The sequence below is a fragment of the Trachypithecus francoisi genome, unplaced genomic scaffold, assembly GCF_009764315.1.
Source record: "Trachypithecus francoisi isolate TF-2019V2 unplaced genomic scaffold, Tfra_2.0 Lachesis_group16, whole genome shotgun sequence".
NCBI lineage: Eukaryota > Metazoa > Chordata > Mammalia > Primates > Cercopithecidae > Trachypithecus > Trachypithecus francoisi.
The window spans coordinates 90378149-90397752 of NW_022681461.1; the positions used below are offsets into that span (position 1 = coordinate 90378149).

The 19604-nt window shown below is 37.7% G+C and overlaps 1 protein-coding gene across 5 annotated transcripts in view; it reads right to left on the bottom strand.

Annotated features, from left to right (window-relative positions):
- The window catches only part of ZCCHC7 (zinc finger CCHC-type containing 7), a 281226-nt gene that overhangs the window by 137243 nt on the left and 124379 nt on the right, over positions 1-19604 (bottom strand). The gene's annotated exons all lie outside the window — the stretch shown is intronic.

Sequence of the window (19604 nt, forward strand, 5' to 3'; positions counted from 1 at the left end):
TCAATATCACTTAGTAACTAATCCATCCTTCCCCCAAATTAAAAATCTCACCTGTATAATGTACTACACTCTTCTTTATACTTGAAAACACATATATACACATACACACACGTTCTGTTATTCTGGTCTATCTGTTTATTCCTTGGCCTGTTCTATGTTATCTTAACTGTTATAAGCTTATCATCAAATGTAATATCTGGCAGGACACGCCGCCTTTTTTTTTTTTTTAATTTTCTACACCAATCTCCCAATAATTTTTCAGACAAATATTAAGATCATTTTGTCAAGCCATAAAACAATCCCCCAAGGTTATCGATTATTTTATGAAAAGCTGGTACCTTAATAATGTCTCTTCACCCAGTTAAAATGTATGCTCTTCCATCTGATCAACTCTCCTTTAATATCCCCGTTCATTTTTTCTTTCTTTCTTTCTTTTTTTTTTTTGAGACGGAGTCTTGCTCTGTCGCCCAGGCTGGAGTGCAGTGGCCGGATCTCAGCTCACTGCAAGCTCCGCCTCCCGGGTTTACACCATTCTCCTGCCTCAGCCTCCCGAGTAACTGGGACTACAGGCGCCCGCCACCTCGCCCGGCTAGTTTTTTTGTATTTTTTTAGTAGAGACGGGGTTTCACCGTGTTAGCCAGGATGGTCTCGATCTCCTGACCTCGTGATCCACCCATCTCGGCCTCCCAAAGTGCTGGGATTACAGGTTTGAGCCACCGCACCCGGCCCACTCTCACTCATCTTAATCTAGTTACTCACTCTCATGCTCAATTCAGAGAAACCATATTTCCATATTTTTAGAAACTGTACACTCACCAACCAATGCCTCAAATCAAAATTAGATTCCATAGTCTCTGTGGAATTCAATATTGACTATTCCTGCCTTAAAATGTTTCACACTTTGTCTCTACATATTCTCCTTGCCTGCTTAAATATTCTTTGCTATTAATATTTGCTCTGTTTCCAGTGTTCTAAACGATTATCCGTAGCCATTGTTTATTCAAATATTTAACCGTGGTGATGTCATTTATAGTAACTGCTACATTATGGATCTTCCCCTTTGAAAGGCCATTCTTCTTTCTCCTTTTCTATTCTTACTACCACCATCCTTACTCAGGTCCTTAAATCTCTAATACTCTAATCGTCTTCTTATGCCATGTTTCCTCCCACTCTATCCTGCACACCAGTGGATTAATCATGTTGTCAATATTTCTCTAGGCCTGCCCTAAAACTTCTAAAGCTTCTTAAGGCTTAGTGCAAAATTCTTCAAACTGTTCCTCAGGGCAATAAGGGTGCTACTGATGAGCCTCTGTGGCTACACTGGTGGAACCTGGTAAGCTCCACATTCTTCAACCCAAGTTGATTGAGGCAACTCTGCGTTTGTCTCTTTTACACATGGAGGTTATTTAACAACATTCTGCTTGAAGAGACAATTCTACTATTTGTGGGGGGAAAAATTTTGGAAAAGTTCAAGAGAACAAAGAAATCCAACTTAGCCAACTTGCATTCGGTCTTCACAAAATTGCACCCAGAATTCCTTATTTTTGAGCTTTATCACTGTATCTTTTAAAAAAAATTTTTGAACAAATCAGACCTCTCTCATTGTTCTTCATATAAAACAATGTTTTATCTCCATACCTTTGCTCACTTCATTATCTCTGCCCGCCCACAACAACGTTCTCTCTACCTATACAATATACTATACCTATATTATACTACATGAGTCTTCCTTATCCCTCAAGGCCCAGCGAAAATGCTAGCCCTACAAGAAATTTTTCATGACTCCAACAGCTCTCAGTAATTTCTCCCTCCTTCAAACTCCCATAGTACTATCAATCAATCACTCATATTTGGCACTATCGTGTGATGCCCTTCCTTTTTTCTTTCTGAGACGGAGTCTTATTCTGTCACCCAGGCTGAAGTGCAGTGGCACAATCTCAGCTCACTGCAACTTTCGCCTCCCAGGTTCAGGTTATTCTCCTGCCTCAGCCTCCCAAGTAGCTGGGATTACAGACATGCACCACGACACACCTGGCTAATTTTTTATATTTTTGGTAGAGACAGGGTTTCACCATGTTGGCCAGGCTGGTCCAGAACTCCTGACCTCAAGTAATCTGCCAGCCTCGGCCTCCCAAAGTGCTGGGGTTACAGGCATGAGCCACCATGCCTGGCCCATACCCTTCCATATCATGACTGACCACCAATCTTAACAGTCTAATCAGAATATAAGGTCCCTGAAAACACATGATCATAATGTATATCCTATATAGCTTCTGAAGCACTGAGCATAGTACTGAACAATAGCTGTCTAACAAGTGTCACTGATTACTTGTACATATGTTTCATCACTTCCTTACTCAGAAACATAACATGATTTACAAGTATTTTCCACATGAAGCTCTATCATCTGGTAATCATCCCTTTCTTTCCTTATTAATACCACATCTCATTTCACTTCTCCCATGGGCCCAATAACCTTCACCACCCTTCACCCAAGGAATATCCTGACCTCCTTGATATCTATTCAAATTCTGCCTAGTCTTCAGAGACCAGTTCAAGTTACATTTCATCAAAAAATAAAGTAAGAAAACCTAAATAGACTGTTTCAGCCACACTGATTTTCTCTGAACTCCTACTAAACTTACTTTTAGACTTACACAATTTGAACTTTTGGACTCACGTGATTTTAAATATACCACATTATATCTTAAAATGTACTATAATCATTTCAGATGCATTAATTTTGCCAATCCCACTGACTAGGGGCTATGAAACATTTCCTATTCAATATTTATTTTTATATCCCTTCGGAAAAATAATAAGCACAAAATAATTCTTAAAAGAGGGCCAGGAAATACAGAAGGCTAAATGGTTAAACATAGTTTTCTGAAGATTAATTCTTAATAATGCATTAAAACAAAAAGTATTAGCCATGAATTAGTGTGCAGTCTAAGAAGGAGAACTGCATATAGCAGAAGTTAAGCCACCTCAAGGAATTAATTTTCAGGTATAAAATTAGTGAGTAACTAGTGCAGGAGTTAGCAAACTTTTTTGGTAAAGTGCTATATAAATATTTTGACCTCTGCTTGTCATATAGTCTCTGTCACAACTACTAACTATGCTCCATAATGGACAATATGTACATGAATGAGCGTGGCTTTGTCCAAAGAAACATTCATTACAAAAAATTGGGCGTTGGGCCAGATGCGGCCTGTGGGCCATAGTTTGACAACTCCTGGCCCATTCTGGAAGTGGTTTTAAAAAACTTTTGTTTTCTGTTTGTTTTTAGTTTTCATTTTTGAAGAAGAACATTTTTCTCAAACCTTAAGCAGAATCCCAATCTTTTTTTTTTTTTTGGTTGGGACGGAGTCTTACTCTGTCACCAGGCTGGAGAGCAGTGGCACAATCTTGGCTCACTGCAACCTCCGCCTCCCTGGTTCAAGCGAGAATCCCAATCTCAAAAACAAAACAAAACAAACAAACAAAAATGTTGCTCTAATTAAGCAGGGAAGGAGAAAAAAAGACTGCAGAGTTACAGAGTGGCCCACTAGACTTTCCCCTCTCTCATACTTTCTTTCCCATCCCTAAAGCCCTGCACAATACAATTTGTTTTATTTTTATTTTTGGAGATGGAACCTCGCTCTGTCACTTAGGCTGGAGTGCAGTGGCGCAATCTTGGCTCACTGCAACCTCTATCTCCCACATTCAAGCAATTCTCCTGCCTCAGCCTCCTGAGTAGCTGGGACTACAGGTGCGTGCCACCGTGCCCAGCTAATTTTTGTATTTTTAGTAGAGACAGAGTTTCACCATGTTGGCCAAGCTGGTCTCAAACTCCTGACCTCAAGTTACCACCTGCCTTGGCCTCCCAAAGTGCTGGGGGATTACAGGCGTGAGCCACCATGCCTGGCCCCAGGATACAATTTGAATGCATTTAAACCCCTACATTTTATAGGTAAGAAAATAAATACAAGGGGGAAATAATTTATATACATCATGAAAACTAGAGCCAGTGCTACAATTAAAACCTAGATCTTCACTCCTGATTGTATGCCCTAATCATGAACCCACAATAGTTAACTTGGGGAGTCAGTAAGGAATCAAGTAGAAAGACAAAGCACTTTATTATGCTTCATAATTTCTGATAAGGCCTTATTATTTAATTGTAGTTGGATTTGAGGATTTAAATCCACAAAGATTTTTTTTTTTTTGCCCTTTCAAGAATCTTTATACTTAGATCCATCTGCTACTTGACAATCAAAACAAAATTCCAGAACTGTCAAGGAGGTAAACAGTAAATAGCTGTGATCCTTGTTATGAAACCATAATTAGGAATTTAATGGCCCTAAATTATAATATCAGAGTCTGACAAAAAGAACTAGAAGATGATTAAGTCTAAAGAATTAATGACATGCTTTAAAATAGAATTTTGAAAGTACATATCAAAGGAATAACTACTGATAGGCCATAAGCAGAGAATTTCCAAACAGAATATTCATTCAAGATCATCGTTACTGAAAAGAAAACTGGCACATTTTAAAAAATGATTTATCTTTATATCAAGAGTAGGATTACCTCTGACCTCTAAAATATAACCCTGACAATCCCTGACATTTTCTTTAAGTTGTGTATAAATGTCTTTAAAATAAACTCATCTTCACATATGAAGATTAAGTAGAAGATACTGTTGGAAATTTAAATAGCAGTAATTGGGAAAAATTAGACAAGAGCATGGACGCAATATTATTAATGCTCTACAACATTTTAGTGTATATTATTCTAACAATAATCACAAGAGCTTTTTTTTCAGCTGAAGGATAATAAGCATGTGGAAAACATGTACTGCATACATTCTAAGTATCCATTTTAATCAAATTTGAGGGGGAAGAGGAGCTTTATAAGGTGCCAAAATACTATAGGTCTTATTTTTGTATTATCATGCTAAACAGTTCTTTCACTGATTGAAGGCTGCTTGAGTTCCTAAAAGTTTTTATAATTTCTACATGACTTACATAGAGTAAAACAGAAAATTTCCAAAAATTATTGTGAAATAACATATAGGCTTATAGACATATTGCTTGCCACATTTAAAAATGAATTTAGAGGATACAAATAATTACTGAAATTTCTTTCATATGCAGGAAACATTTCTTTTAAAATAAAAAGAATGGATATTGTCAATAAGAATTAAAAATAAGGTAATGATATAAGCAAATTATTTTAGTATTAAGGAAAATATTCATCTGTGTTTTCACTGAAGGATTCTAACTATAAAACACAACCTTCAGAATTCTCATCAGCTTCTCTCCTGAAGTCACTGTAAGATAGATACACCTGTAGCAAATAAATAATAAAGGGAACTTGATAGGTGTATTTTTTTATTTTTATTTTTTTGAGACGGAGTCTTGCTCTGTCGCCCAGGCTGGAGTGCAGTGGCTGGACCTCAGCTCACTGCAAGCTCCGCCTCCCGGGTTTACGCCATTCTCCTGCCTCAGCCTCCGAAGTAGCTGGGACTACAGGCGCCCGCCACTTCGCCCGGCTAGTTTTTTGTATTTTTTAGTAGAGACGGGGTTTCAGCATGTTAGCCAGGATGGTCTCGATCTCCTGACCTCGTGATCTGCCCACTCGGCCTCCCAAAGTGCTGGGATTACAGGCTTGAGCCACCGCGCCCGGCTGATAGGTGTATTATTGACATTTTAAATAGTAATAATGAGAAAAGTGAGATAGAGGATAAAGTGCATTTCATAGTATTTTCCTACAGTTTTTAGTAACTATGAATATCTGATTTCAAATTTAATAATTATTACTAGAAATTATCCTTAACTTACAGAGTCAAAACTACTTAAACAAGAACATTTTAAAAATCAGGTGCTTTCATAACAGTTAACATAAAATCAAATGCATACGACAATTAAAATTACAAAGACTTCCATTTCTGGCTGTTCTAAGAAATGTCTTTTTTTTTTTTTTTTGAGACGGAGTCTTGCTCTATGGCCCAGGCTGGACTGCAGTGGCCGGATCTCAGCTCACTGCAAGCTCCACCTCCCGGGTTCACGCCATTCTCCTGCCTCAGCCTCCCGAGTAGCTGGGACTATAGGTGCCCGCCACCTTGCCTGGCTAGTTTTTTGTATTTTTTAGTAGAGACAGGGTTTCAGCGTGTTAGCCAGGGTGGTCTCGATCTCCTGACCTCGTGATCCGCCCGTCTCGGCCTCCCAAAGTGCTGGGATTACAGGCTTGAGCCAACGCGCCCGGCCTAAGAAATGTCTTTACAGAAAATTTTTTGGCAAAATTATGCCATGGGCAATGAGATAATGCTCTCATAAGATACATGTTTTATCTACTTATTTTTGAGACGGTGTTTCTCTCTTGTTGCCCAGGCTGGAGTGCAATAGTGCGATCTTGGCTCACTGCAACCTCCACCTCCCGGGTTCAAGCAATTCTCCTGCCTCAGCCTCCCAAGTAGCTGGGGTTACAGGTGTGTGCCATCATGTCTGGCTAATTTTGTATTTTTAGTAGAGATGGGGTTTCACCATGTTGGTCAGGCTGGTCTCGAACACCTGACCTCAGGGGATCCGCCCACCTCGGCCTCCCAAAGTGCTGGGATTACAGGCGTGAGCCACCATGTATGGCCAATATAAACATATGTTTTCTAACCATTTACAGCAAATAAAATTGGAAAGGTATAAATAAAATAACGTCTCACAATAATATAATAAAATTTCTATCAGATGCAAGCAACAATTATTTCCTTTCATGGTCACAAACATTTTTCTGTGGCTCAGAAATATGAACCATATACAGGCAATTCATATACTTTCCAAGAGACAAGAATGAAAATTACAGAAAATGCTATATGACCTCATTAGTAAAGAAATAACAGTTCTATTACCTAGAGCAAAAGACAGGAGTTTAGGATGTCAGGAACAGTTTAAAGCCTCTATGATCAAGTAATATTCTCTGAGTCACTACTTTGTTACTTGTGTGGGAGTGTAGCAAAAGGATTATTGCTAATCCTTTAACTGTGAATAATGATTTATTGAACAATTCCTACATAAATTCCAACTGTGATCACAAAATCAAACCCCCATAGGCCAAGATATTTTCCTCTCATATAACAAAATTAAAATGTTACAAAATATACACACACAATTAAATCAATTACAAATTGATTTATATGTGTGCAGTAAAGGCTTTACAGCTTTTATTTACAGCATTCATTTTTATTTTAATCTTAAGTCTAAGTATGGCCCTTCCACTTAGGTATCAATTAAGGGTGGTAACAAAATTTCAAAATACTTTTTCAAATAGGTGAGATTCATTCAGAGAAATAAAGAAGCAAGATATTAGAATGAGGTTAAGCGCATCTTTTGTCAGTAACGTATGTTGCTCCCACTGGCCTCATAAACAAGCTGCTCCTTTTTGAATAAAGCAGACCTTCAATTTAAATTTATGGAAAGACTAAAGCAGGAGAGCCTGCACTCACAATTTTAATAACCTATTAAGTTGCGACTTCAGATTCATTTTATAACCGTGCTCCTCAGGGAGCTATGCTATCTGGATAAAGATAAAATTTTTTTCCTTTAAAGATAAATAGCATCATTAATCTGCAACATTTCTTTTCTATTATCTTTCGAAATGAGGAGTTATTTTGTTCTGATCTTGAGGTAATTAGCCTTCATTCACTAGCCTGAAAATGTCTGTGTTCTGAAAATTAAAAATGTGTCATTAAGTGGAATTTACCATAATGTCATTTATCTTTATATAGTTCATCAGTGACAGCAATGGGCCTGGGAATCCATCAGCTTTTACCAAGGAAGCATTAAAACAAATTGAAAAACAGAATAATCCCAGGCACTCTTTAACACAGTCAAAGCCATTTGGGTAATTAAATAGTGGTATTTAAAGTTTTAATTTAGATTTTTCCCTCTGTTCATCAGTAGTCAAATGAGATGTTCATATTCATAACTGTTTGTAATAAAAGGTTTCATAAAGCAAGCAGAATATCAATGTTATTAAAATTTAATGTAACATAGGGTGAGCTTTAATCTACAAAATAAAGTTTTTATTTTCCTACACCCTGATTTATAAGATTACATCAGAAATATCTCTTTCTTCAACCGTATAGGTTGCAATATTAGTTTCACAAAAACTGATATTCAATACCCAGATAACAAAAAAGTATATGACTTGAAATTCAGCTTCATTATTACTAATGCTAGGGAAGAATAGTATCTTTTCCACCTTTAATTTGTTTTCACTAAACATACTCCTCCAACAATTATTCTACAGAATTATGAGACACAATTATGAAAATAAACTCTGCTTCATAAAACATCAAAGAAAATAAAATAAGAATTAAATTAATGTAATAAATAATTCAACTAATAAATAAGAATTAAAATAAGAATTTTGTGGTGGTAAGGGAGCACAGAGGCATTGTTACTATATAACTAATTCTATCCATCTCGTGATGAGAAACAACACGACAGAAACATAGCTCAAAAATCATATTGTTAGTGAAGACATTAAAAATACCCTGAATAGACTTCTAAAAGACACAACATAATGAAAGCAGTTGAGAAAGCTAAACTGTCATAAAAATGTTTCTTAAGTATAATAGCTTCAATGCACATCTTCAGTCAACATAATAAAAACATCCACTATTTTCCTTTCTATATATCTAGAAAAACCGAATCTAGGATAATGTTTCCTTAACATAAGAATAATCTAACAACATAAAGATTAACTTAATGCAGCATGGCCTCAGTACTCAGTAATTTATATTCTGAACTTACATAGTATACTCAAATGTGTTAATGAGTGTTTCAGTAAGATTTTATGTTAAACTACTGGATAGCTTAGGTTTAAAGCTTTGTCACATAGATAAGCAAATTAAGATTTCAGATGTCTTTTGGGGAACAATCCTAGGAATAAGTGATTCTTTGTAAAATATCTAAAATAGAAATTAATTTTCTTGTCTGATGAATTCTAACACACACACACACCACACACACACACACCCCATTGAGCAAATCTCATACCAAATATTGGTTAAGGACTTAAAAACTTATGAAAAGCTATCTATCATCTCCGATTCCCAACGAGCTTTTCAATGTTGTTGATTTACTCTGCACTGAGTCAGGGAAATGGAAATATGCAGACAATGTTATTAAATAAGTATATGATTTTATCATCCATTTCGTTAAAACAATGTGCAAGATAATAAATCAGAACTTTTTATAATCAAAAAACTTTAGAAACAATCAATTTTACAATAAGGAAAGGAAAGAGGTGAAAACTTGGCATATTGGTACTAGTCAACAACAGCACAAGTAGGATTAGAATTCATGCATTCAGGCTATTCTTACACCATCTGCCTTGCAGATCAATGTATCTAAAACATTTACTCAGTATTTATGCATTTACTAAGTATGAATCATCAGATAAATAGACATTACCAACAGTAAAAAGTATATTCTGAATTTGACACCTTGTTAAAAGTTTTCAGAGAGTATTAGGATCCTTGTATCAATAAAGCAATTAACAAGGGTTCTGTTGTTGCCTTGTACGATCTGCTTTTGAAGTTTTAACTAATATTTCTTAAAATAACATATTCACCAATATCATTTCTAAGTCTGTCTTTATACATCCTGTGGAACTACAGGTTTTCTGTTATATTGTCATTTTAGCTCAAAATATTTGCTTGCCCCCTTTAAACAAGGAAATAACACTGTCCAGGCCAGGCTGAGCAGTAATCACATTATCTTCAAAATTGTGTGGAGGAAGGACCTGTTGGTCAAAGACAAATTTCAAAAAAAGTTGAAGCTCAAATAAATAATTTGTGATTATCCTCATTAACCCTTCTTGGTACTAAACATTACTAAGCCAATTTTACTGGTAAATAAAAATTCAGCAGAAAAGTATACATGTATTTGCAATATTGTTTAAAGTGGTTTTAAAAAACAGAAAATGGTTGATTATCTAAGTGAACAGTTCAGTAAATTCTGAAACATCCACTCTGTCTATTCTATAGAATGTAATTACAGCTATTAAAAAGTCAAGCCCTCTATCAACCAGAGAAAGTTATATAGTAAAAGTGAAAAAAGTATGTCTCAGAGAAGTCTGTAAAAAAAACAATGACCCCAAAACTACTGTGCATGTGTTCTTTGGACAAGCATGGAGAAAGGTATAAGAGGATTCAGAAGGTATATATACACTGATATATTGTTGATGTACAGGTAGAGAAGCTGTTAACACTGTGTTCAGGGGTCAAGGAAGCAAGAAGAGGAAGAAAAGTATTAACATTTTCTTAATCCTGAGGGCGAAGCAATTCATCCAACAAGGTGATCGATCTGTTAGATGGGGACTCTGAAGTAAGGCTGGGCTGCCTTAAGCTGGTATCAGAGCCTTAGAGTTCCACTGTTGGCAGAATTATTTACTAAGATCTAATTTTCAGTACATCTCAATGATTCAGACGGCCAACTCAAAAGAAAAGAGAAAAAGAAAAAGAAAGAAAGCTATTTCACAACTATACCCTTAAGAAAAGCAATTTTTAAAAAGGTCTGCTCTTTTCTAAAATAGAAAAAGTCTTTATTTTTCCCCTCCAAAAATTTTTTTAAAGGCATCATTAGAATAATGGCTGACTAAATCAGTATGTCTGTACAAACAAATTAAAATATTTCTGAGTAAAATTTTTTTTAGGTATGGTAGAAGATTGGCTCAGGGTTTCTCAATCTTGGTACTACTGACATTTTGGGCCACAAAATTATTTATTTAGTGACAAGATGTTTAGCAAAAACTCTGGCCTCTACCCACTGAATGCCAGTAGTGCCTCCCCAACCTCCCCAACTGCCACTGGGTCGTAACAATCAAAAATGTCTCCAGACATTACCAAAATGACCCTAGGGGGTAAAATCATCCCCAGTGATTTAGTCACAGATTTTCTTTTCTTTTCTTTTCTTTTGAGATAAGAGTCTTGCTCTGTCGCCCAGGCTGGAGTGCAGTGGTGCGATCTAGGCTCACTGCAAGCTCCGCCTCCCGGGTTCACGCCATTCTCCTGCCTCAGCCTCCCGAGTAGCTGGGACTACAGGAGCCTGCCACCACGTCCGGCTAATTTTTTGTATTTTTAGTAGAGACCGGGTTTCACCATGTTAGCCAGGATGGTCTCGATCTCCTGACCTCGTGATCCACCCGACTTGGCCTCCCAAAGTGCTGAGATTACAGGCATAAGCCACCACGCCCGGCCCAATTTTAGATTTTCTAAGCAAAATCACTGGATGTTTTACACTAGCAACAGTCCTTTGCAGACTGCTGAGCAACATTTCCAATTAACATTCTACAGTGAAAAATGTTAAATATAAAATAATATCACATCATTAACATCCTATGACTAAGACATGAAAACTGAAGCTTTAAAAGTATCCAGAAATGAGAACTATTATTACAAAATATACTACCTATCTGCATTATAAATAAAAAAAATCTCTAGTGTGAATCAAAGCACCGTGAGAGAACTCAGTATTTGATGATAAAGATGGAAGAAAAATGATATGTATAATGTAATCTATCTTGGCTGCATATACAGTTTGTATTATTAAAAAAACAAAACCAAAAACAAAACCCCAAAACAAATAAACCAAAAAACCCTACAAGTAAAACCATATGTATGCTAAATCACTCTCTCCCACTGAACTTAAACTTCACACCTTCATTGAAAAAATTACGACCCAATTCAAGACTGCATATTTCTAACATTTGTAAAACTCTGTCTTTCTCCATCGTTCATACAATGTCATAAGGTAACAAAACATACTAATCCCTAAACGTTTTGATCATGCAAAACACTTAATTCCCAGCTTACTGGAAATTCTTTAGATAAAAATAAAATGTTTAAAACTGTCACAGTGTTCCAGCTAACCAGCAAAACTCACCATATGAATGATAAATTGGAGACATTAGCATTCCTGGCAGAAGGAACTACAGAGAAAAGTGAAGCCACAAGAAAATGTTTAAGTATATGGCTCTAGAGAGTATGTGTACAGGAGAAAGAGGCAGAGACAGACTGAAAGACATACAGACTAATCATCTGACCAGACAAATGGAGTGACTTTCAAACCTCTTTTAGCTACAGAACCCTATTTTAAAGAAACCAAAACATGCAAAAGAGATTAAAGCCTAAAGGTTGAGGACAGGAATCTGGTGACTTGACCCCTACCTTTCCAAGGGAATGCCTAAGAGGCTCCAAAAAAAAACCTGTTTAGAAACCAGTGGAATAGGGTAGAGAAAATCTGTGAGGGAGCTAAGAAATAAGATTTTAAAAGGTAGGTTGGGGTATATTATGAATTGCCTTAGATGCTGGTTAAATAGTTATATTTAGTAGATATCAGGGAGCCATTGCAGATGTCAAAACAGGGGAGGGAAATGAATGATGTAATGCACACAACAAACAAATGAAATAATAAACTTTGTGCATTATTATACACTACTGAAAAATCTTGGTGTTTTCTACATAATCTTATTATCACATTAAAAAGATCAGTAATATAAGATAGGATGAACAGTATGAGGGCTAAATATAGTTCAGTGAAAGGATACATTTTAATATTATAAATACTAAATGTTCATAGATGTGGTTATTTATCATTGATAAAGTACAGCCTCTTCTATGAGTCTCTTGAAGGTCCACAGCTGCAAATGCAGACTTTCAGATGTCATTCTCCATGTCAAGTGGCAGCCAGCAGTCACACCAACTGTCAGTTTGACAAGTCCTCTCTTAGCATGCAGGGATAAAGTGCACATATACGACACCCTTCCTGACAAAAAAGAAGCCAGAGAGATGGGGGCCAGCCACTAGAGGGAAGACAAGCCGGCAGGAAAGGACTGGCTATGACAATAAACCAGAGAGCCAAAAAAGGGTGAAAGAAAGCTTGCCCCCTCTAAAGCCAAAAAAGAAAAAAAGAAAGGAAAAAAAAAAAAAAAAAGAGGAAGAAGAAACAGAAAAAGAAACAAAGCTAATCATATAGCATGGGGTCAAATGAAGAGAAAAAAAACTGTCCTTGGTGGATTCAAAGACAGACCAATAATCCAGAAAGTCTTCTGACTTCATGTATTACTATCTGCCCAAGTAATCTGCCCACCAAACAATCTTTAGCATCAACATGTCCCACTCCAATAACTTCTCCTCTCCAGAACACACACCTACCTAACTACTCCACACTTCTCCAGAGTCCTAATGCTGTTATATGCCCACTATTTTCCCTGATAAACATAAATATTTATCCAGTGTATTCAGTCATGCATTCAAGAAATATTTGAATACTGTTCTAGGCTCTGGGGATGCAGAAATGAAACAAAAAGGATTCTTTAACAGGTAGAGTGAAACCATTAAATACATACATACACATGTGTATACATACATATGCATATAAAACATTAAGAAAAGGGAGACAGAAAATGAAATGGGTAGACAAAGATGCTATTTTATAAAGGTCAGGGAAATTCTCTCTGATGATATTTGAGCAAGGCTGAAAAAAATGAGGAAGACAGCCATGTAAATGTTGAGGCTGGAAAGCATACACAACGAGGGCATGATACGTGCAAAAGCTCTAAGACAGGAATATACTTGGAACTTTAAAAAAAAATGGCCAGGTGTGGTGGCTCACGCCTGTAATCCCAGCACTTTGGGAGGCTGAGGTGGGCAGATCCCGAGGTCAGGAGATAGAGACCATCCTGGCTAACACGGTGAAACTCCATCTCTACTAAAAATACAAAAAATTAGCCGGGCGTGGTGGCGGGAGCCTGTAGTCCCAGCTACTCAGGAGGCTAAGGCAGGAGAATGGCATGAATCTGGGAGGTGGAGCTTGCAGTGAGCTGAGGTCGCACCACTGCACTCCAGCCTGGGCAACAGAGCAAGACTTTATCTCAAAAAAAAAAAAAATTGCAGTTGTATTTTATTATGCCAGCCCAAGTAAAAAGAGAAAAGAACAAAGTTATGAATTATTTTAAAAAATTTTTTAAACGCAATGTGGCTGAAGCAGAGTATTGATAGGTGATAGTATTAGGAGATAAAATCAGTAATATAAAGAACAATATCATATATAGCCTTTTTTGCCATGAAATGAATGAGCTGTGTGCAAAGAAATGACATTATCTGATTTATGTGTTAAAAGGATCTCTTGAGCTGCTTGGTGGAAAAATGAAGAACAAAAACTTAGGACAGCACTGCAATAGTTCAAACTATGATAATGGTGAATTGGAACAAGGTGATGGCAGAGTAGACGGGTAAGAAGTAACTAGGTTCTGATTCTAAGTATATTTCAAAGGCTTAAAGTGACAGGTTTTGCTACTGGTGTGGACGTGGGACATAAGTACCATAAAGCAGCTCAGGATTACTAGAGATGCTGCCAGGCCATGCTCATCACTCAGTATGATCTGTTACACATTACCTATTCTCATTTCATCTCATTCAACACTGCCATTTCTAAATTTGCTCTCACCCTTCTTTTTGCTGAAGCAGCACTCCTGCCTATTAAAGCTAGAAGTGAGAAAGGGCTGGTGAAGGAAATCTAGTACACTGTGTTTCAGAAGCTGTAACAGGCCGGGAGTGGTGGCTCACGCCTGTGATCCTAACACTTTGGGAGGCTGAGGCAGGTGGATCACTTGAGCTCAGGAGTTCGAGACCAGCCTGGGCAACATGGCAAAACGCCATCTCTACTAAAAATACAAAAATTAGCTAGGTGTGGTGGTACATGCCTGTAATCCCAGCTACTCGGGAGGATGAGGTGGGAGGATCACCTGAGCCTGGGAGGTTGAGGCTCTGTGATCATGCATTCCAGCCTGGGTGACAGAGTAAGACCCTGTCTGAAAACAAACAAAAGCAGAAGCCATAACAAAAAATACACTGGAGAAACCAGGAGCACCAAATCATTCATTTAAAAAGTTGATGTGAACACCACTAACACAGAAAGGAGGGCCAGAGTACAGGAGGGCGTACTAATTTACTTAACAAAAACGTAAAACGATTCATTAAACGTCAGTTATAAAAAGAGATAAAATGATGAACATAAATATCAAAAATAAAACTTATTAATTTGAAAAAATGCTGGCAATGATTAAACAGATAGGAAATCACACCAGAGAAATAGAAATTATTTTTTTAAAGCAATGGAAAATTTAGAAATAGAATACAGTATCTGAAATATTTTTAAAAATCACTGAATGGGCTAAATAGCAGATTGAATATGACAGAAGGAAAAGTTAGTAGGCATGAACATAGATCAGTAGAAATTATCCAATCTGACCAACAGAAAATCGATTTTTTTGTTTGTTTGTTTGTTTTAAACTGTAGGACACAGCAATGGATTACCACATGTATTATGGGAATACAAGAATGACCAGGAGGAAAAAATGAAGCAAGAAAAAAGTTTTAGTCTTGAACACGAGGCAAAACCAAACCAAAACAAAACAAAACAAAAAAACAAAAAAACACACACACTCTGGAGAAATAAATAAAAGTTTGACCTCCAACCAGGAAAAATATAAAAAATATACAACCAGGCACATCACAAACTACTAGGAAGTTTAAATACAGAAATAATCTTGAAAGAAGGCAGAGAAAAATGACACATTGACATATAGAAAACAAAATAAATGACTACTGACATCATAAAAAATAATAAATGCCATAACACAATAGAAATAGACATTGCAAGTGCTAAAAAAAAAGCTTTCAAATGAGATTATATGCTCCAAATATATCATTAAAGAATGAAAGCAAAATTACACTTCCAGTTATGATAGAGTAACAAGGACCACATATACTTCAACTCTAAACAATAAGAAAACACAACCATATTCATTCATTCATTGAGAGACAGAGTCCGGCTTTGTCATCCAGGCTTGAGTACAGTGGTAAGATCATAGATCACCTCAAACTCCTGGGCTCAAGCAGTCCTCCCCTCTCAGCCTCTCCAGTAGCTGGGACTATGGTTGCGCACCACCATGACCAACTATTTTTTTCTTGGAGAGACTAGAGTTTCACTATGTTACCTAGGCTGGTATCAAACTCCTAGCCTCAAGAGATCCCCCTGCCTCAGCCTGAAACACTTTTAGACACAGGACAGACATGGCAGAATAGTGATCCTGGAGAGAAAGGAAATAGGTAAGTTGAATCTTATCACATTGAGAAGGTTTCCTGGCCACCCTGTAAGGGAGTGGGTAGTCAAACCAGACCTCATCTATCTTAATTGAGTGGCAAGGACAGATTACAGAATGTATGCAGGTCAAAGTCACTGGAATTTCCAGGGAAAAATACAGAGAAACTGTCCACACAGAAAGCTAGGCCCGGCATGGTGGCTCATACCTGTAACCCCAACACTTTAGGAAGCTGAGGCAAGTGGATCACTTGAGCCTAGGAGTTTGAGACCAGCCTGGGCAACATAGGCAAAACCCATCTCTACAAAAAATGCAAAAATTAGCCGGATGCGGTGGTATGTGCTTGTAGTCCCAGCTACTGGGAAGGCTGAGTTGGGAGAATCACTTGAGTCCAGCAGGTTGCGCTGAGCCAAGATCATGCCACCACACTCCAGCCTGGGCAACAGAGGGAGACCCTGCCAAAACAAAGAGCGAAAGGTGAAGGTGAAGGTGGGAGGGGAAGAGGAATGAGAGAGAAGTGGTGAGGAGTAGGGGGAGGGAGAAGGGAAAAGGGGAGGGGAGCGGAAAGTGGGGAGGGGAAGGGAGGGAGGGGAAAGAAAGCTGAAGATTGGTTTCTTCAAGTTTCTGGCTTAGTACTATTCTCTTGTGTGGGGATGGAAGGAACTACTTGAAATCAGGGAAAGAACCCTCCTACATGCCTTCTACACAAAACCTACTTTTTAGACGTATATCTGTTAAAAATAAAAGAACTAAAAAATGGCAGGAAGGATAGCAAGAGTAGCTGCCTATATGAATACTGGAAAAAGCAGATTTCAGAACAAATGACACTATCAGAAATAAAGAGAGACATTTAATAACTAAGGGATCAATTCACCAAAATATCATAATACCCCTAAGAATGGGGCTTCAAAATGTATACATTAGGAACTGACAAAGCTGAAAGAAAACAACAACAACAACAACAAAAAACCCAACAAATCCACAATTGTACAAATGCATGATTTCAACTTTCCTCACCAAATAAAAAAGTTGTGCTCGCTGGGCGCGGTGGCTCACGCCTGTAATGCCAACACTTTGGGAAGCTGAGGCAGGTGGATCACAAGGTCAGGAGTTTGAGACCAGCCTGACCAATATGGTGAAATCCCGTCTCTACTAAAAATACAAAAAATTTGCCAGATGTGATGGCACGTACGTGCCTGTAATCCCAGCTACTCAGGAGGCTGAGGCAGGAGAATCGCTTAAACCTGGGAGGCGGAGGTTGCAGTGAGCCGAGATTGTGCCACCGCACTGCAGCCTGGGTGACTGAGTGAGACTCCGTCTCAAAAAAAAGTGGAGCTTACGAAGTACCCATCAACAGAGAGAAGATGACATAAACCATGACACATCTAAGCTGTGAAATATTATGCAGTCACTTTAAAGTGTATTAAAGTATACCAATTGTCTTTCAGGTAGAACACTCATTTTCTAGTAAGGGAGGAACCTGATATGTTCTCCAGGCTTTTTAGAAAAGAGTTGTTCTTTTGGCCACATACCTTTGAAGCTACAAGAAAGGTGATACTACAGACATGAAGGGAATAGGTACTGTTCAAAAAGGAATGCCTCACAAATGTTACCATGGCAAGCCTGGAAGAGTCTACAATGTTAACCTGCATGCTGTTGGCATTGTTGTAAACAAACAAGTTAAGGGCAAGATTCTTCCCAAGAGGATTAACGTGCATACTGTGCAGGTGCTAAAGCACACACATGATAGGGTTAAACTTTTCCTGTTGTCATGAACCTGCTCCCACAATAACTGCATTAATCCATTCATGAGGGCAGAGCCCTCATGACCCAAACATGTCTTAAAGATCCCACCTCCCAACACCTCCATATTGGGGAGCAAATTTCTAACACATGACCTTTGGAGGACACCTTCAAACCATAGCAGATATGTTAAGTGCTTTGTCCATGGTCAAACAGCAAAATCCTAAGTCAACCTAACTGAAAAGCCCATGCTCAGTTCAGAAAATTGTTTTATCTTAGAAAAACACTACTTTAAAATTCATATGGAGCAAAAAAAAAAAAAAAGAACCCATATAACCAAGACAATCCTAAGCAAAAAGACCAAACCTGGAGGCATCATGCCACCTAACTTCAAACTATACTACAAGGCTACAGTAACCAAAACAGCATGGTATGGTACCAAAACAGACATACAGACCAGTGGAACAGAATAATGACCTCAGAAATAAGACCACACATCTACAACCATCTTCAACAAACCTGACAAAAACAAGCAATGGGGAAAGGATTCTCTATTTAATAAACGGTGCTGGGAAAACTGGCTATCCATACAGAAAACTGAAATTGGACCCCTTCTTTACACCTTATACAAAAATTAACTTAAGATGGATTAAAAACTTAAATGTAAAACACAAAACCATAAAAACCCTAGAAGAAAACCTAGATGATACCATTCAAGACATAGACATGGGCAAAGATTTTATGATGAAATCGCCAAAAGCAACTGCAACAAAAGCTAAAATTGACATATGGGATCTAGTTAAACTAAACAGCTTCTGCACAGCAAAAGAATCTATCATCAGAGAGAACAGGCAATCTACAGAATGGGAGAAAATTTTTGCAATCTACCCATCTGACAAAGGTCTAATATCTAGAATTTACAAGGAACTTAAACAAATTTCCAAGAAAAAACCAAACAACCCCATCAAAAAGTGGGCAAAGAAAAGGAACAGACACTTATCAAAAGAAGACATTTATGCAGCTGACAAACATGAAAATAAGGTCAACATCACTGATCATCAGAGAAATGCAAATCAAAACCACAATGAGGTATCATCTTATGTCAGTCAGAATGGCGATTATTAAAAAGTCAAGAAACAACAGATGCTGGTGAGGCTGTGGAGAAATACGAATGCTTTTATACTGCTGATGGGAGCGTAAATTAGTTCAACCATTGTTGAAGACAGTATGGCAATTACTCAAGGATCTAGAACCAGAAATACCATTTGACCCAGCAATTCCATTACTGGGTATATACCCAACGGAATATAAATCACTCTGTTATAAACATACATGCACACATATGTTTATTGCAGCACTATTCACAATAGCAAAGACATGGAACCAACCCAAATGTCCATTAATGATAGACTGGATAAAGAAAATGTGGTACATACACACCATGGAATACTATGCAGACACAAAAAGGAATGAAATCATGTCCTCTGCAGGGACATGGATGAAGCTGGAAGCCATCATCCTCAGTAAACTAACACAGGAACACAGAAAACCAAACACCACATGTTCTCACTCGTAAGTGGGAGTTGAACAATGAGAACAAATAAACACAGGGAAGGGAACAACATACACTGGGGCCTGTTGGTGGGGGACAAGGGGAGGGAGAGCATCAGGACAAATAGCTAATGGACGCAGGGCTTAAAACCTAGATGACG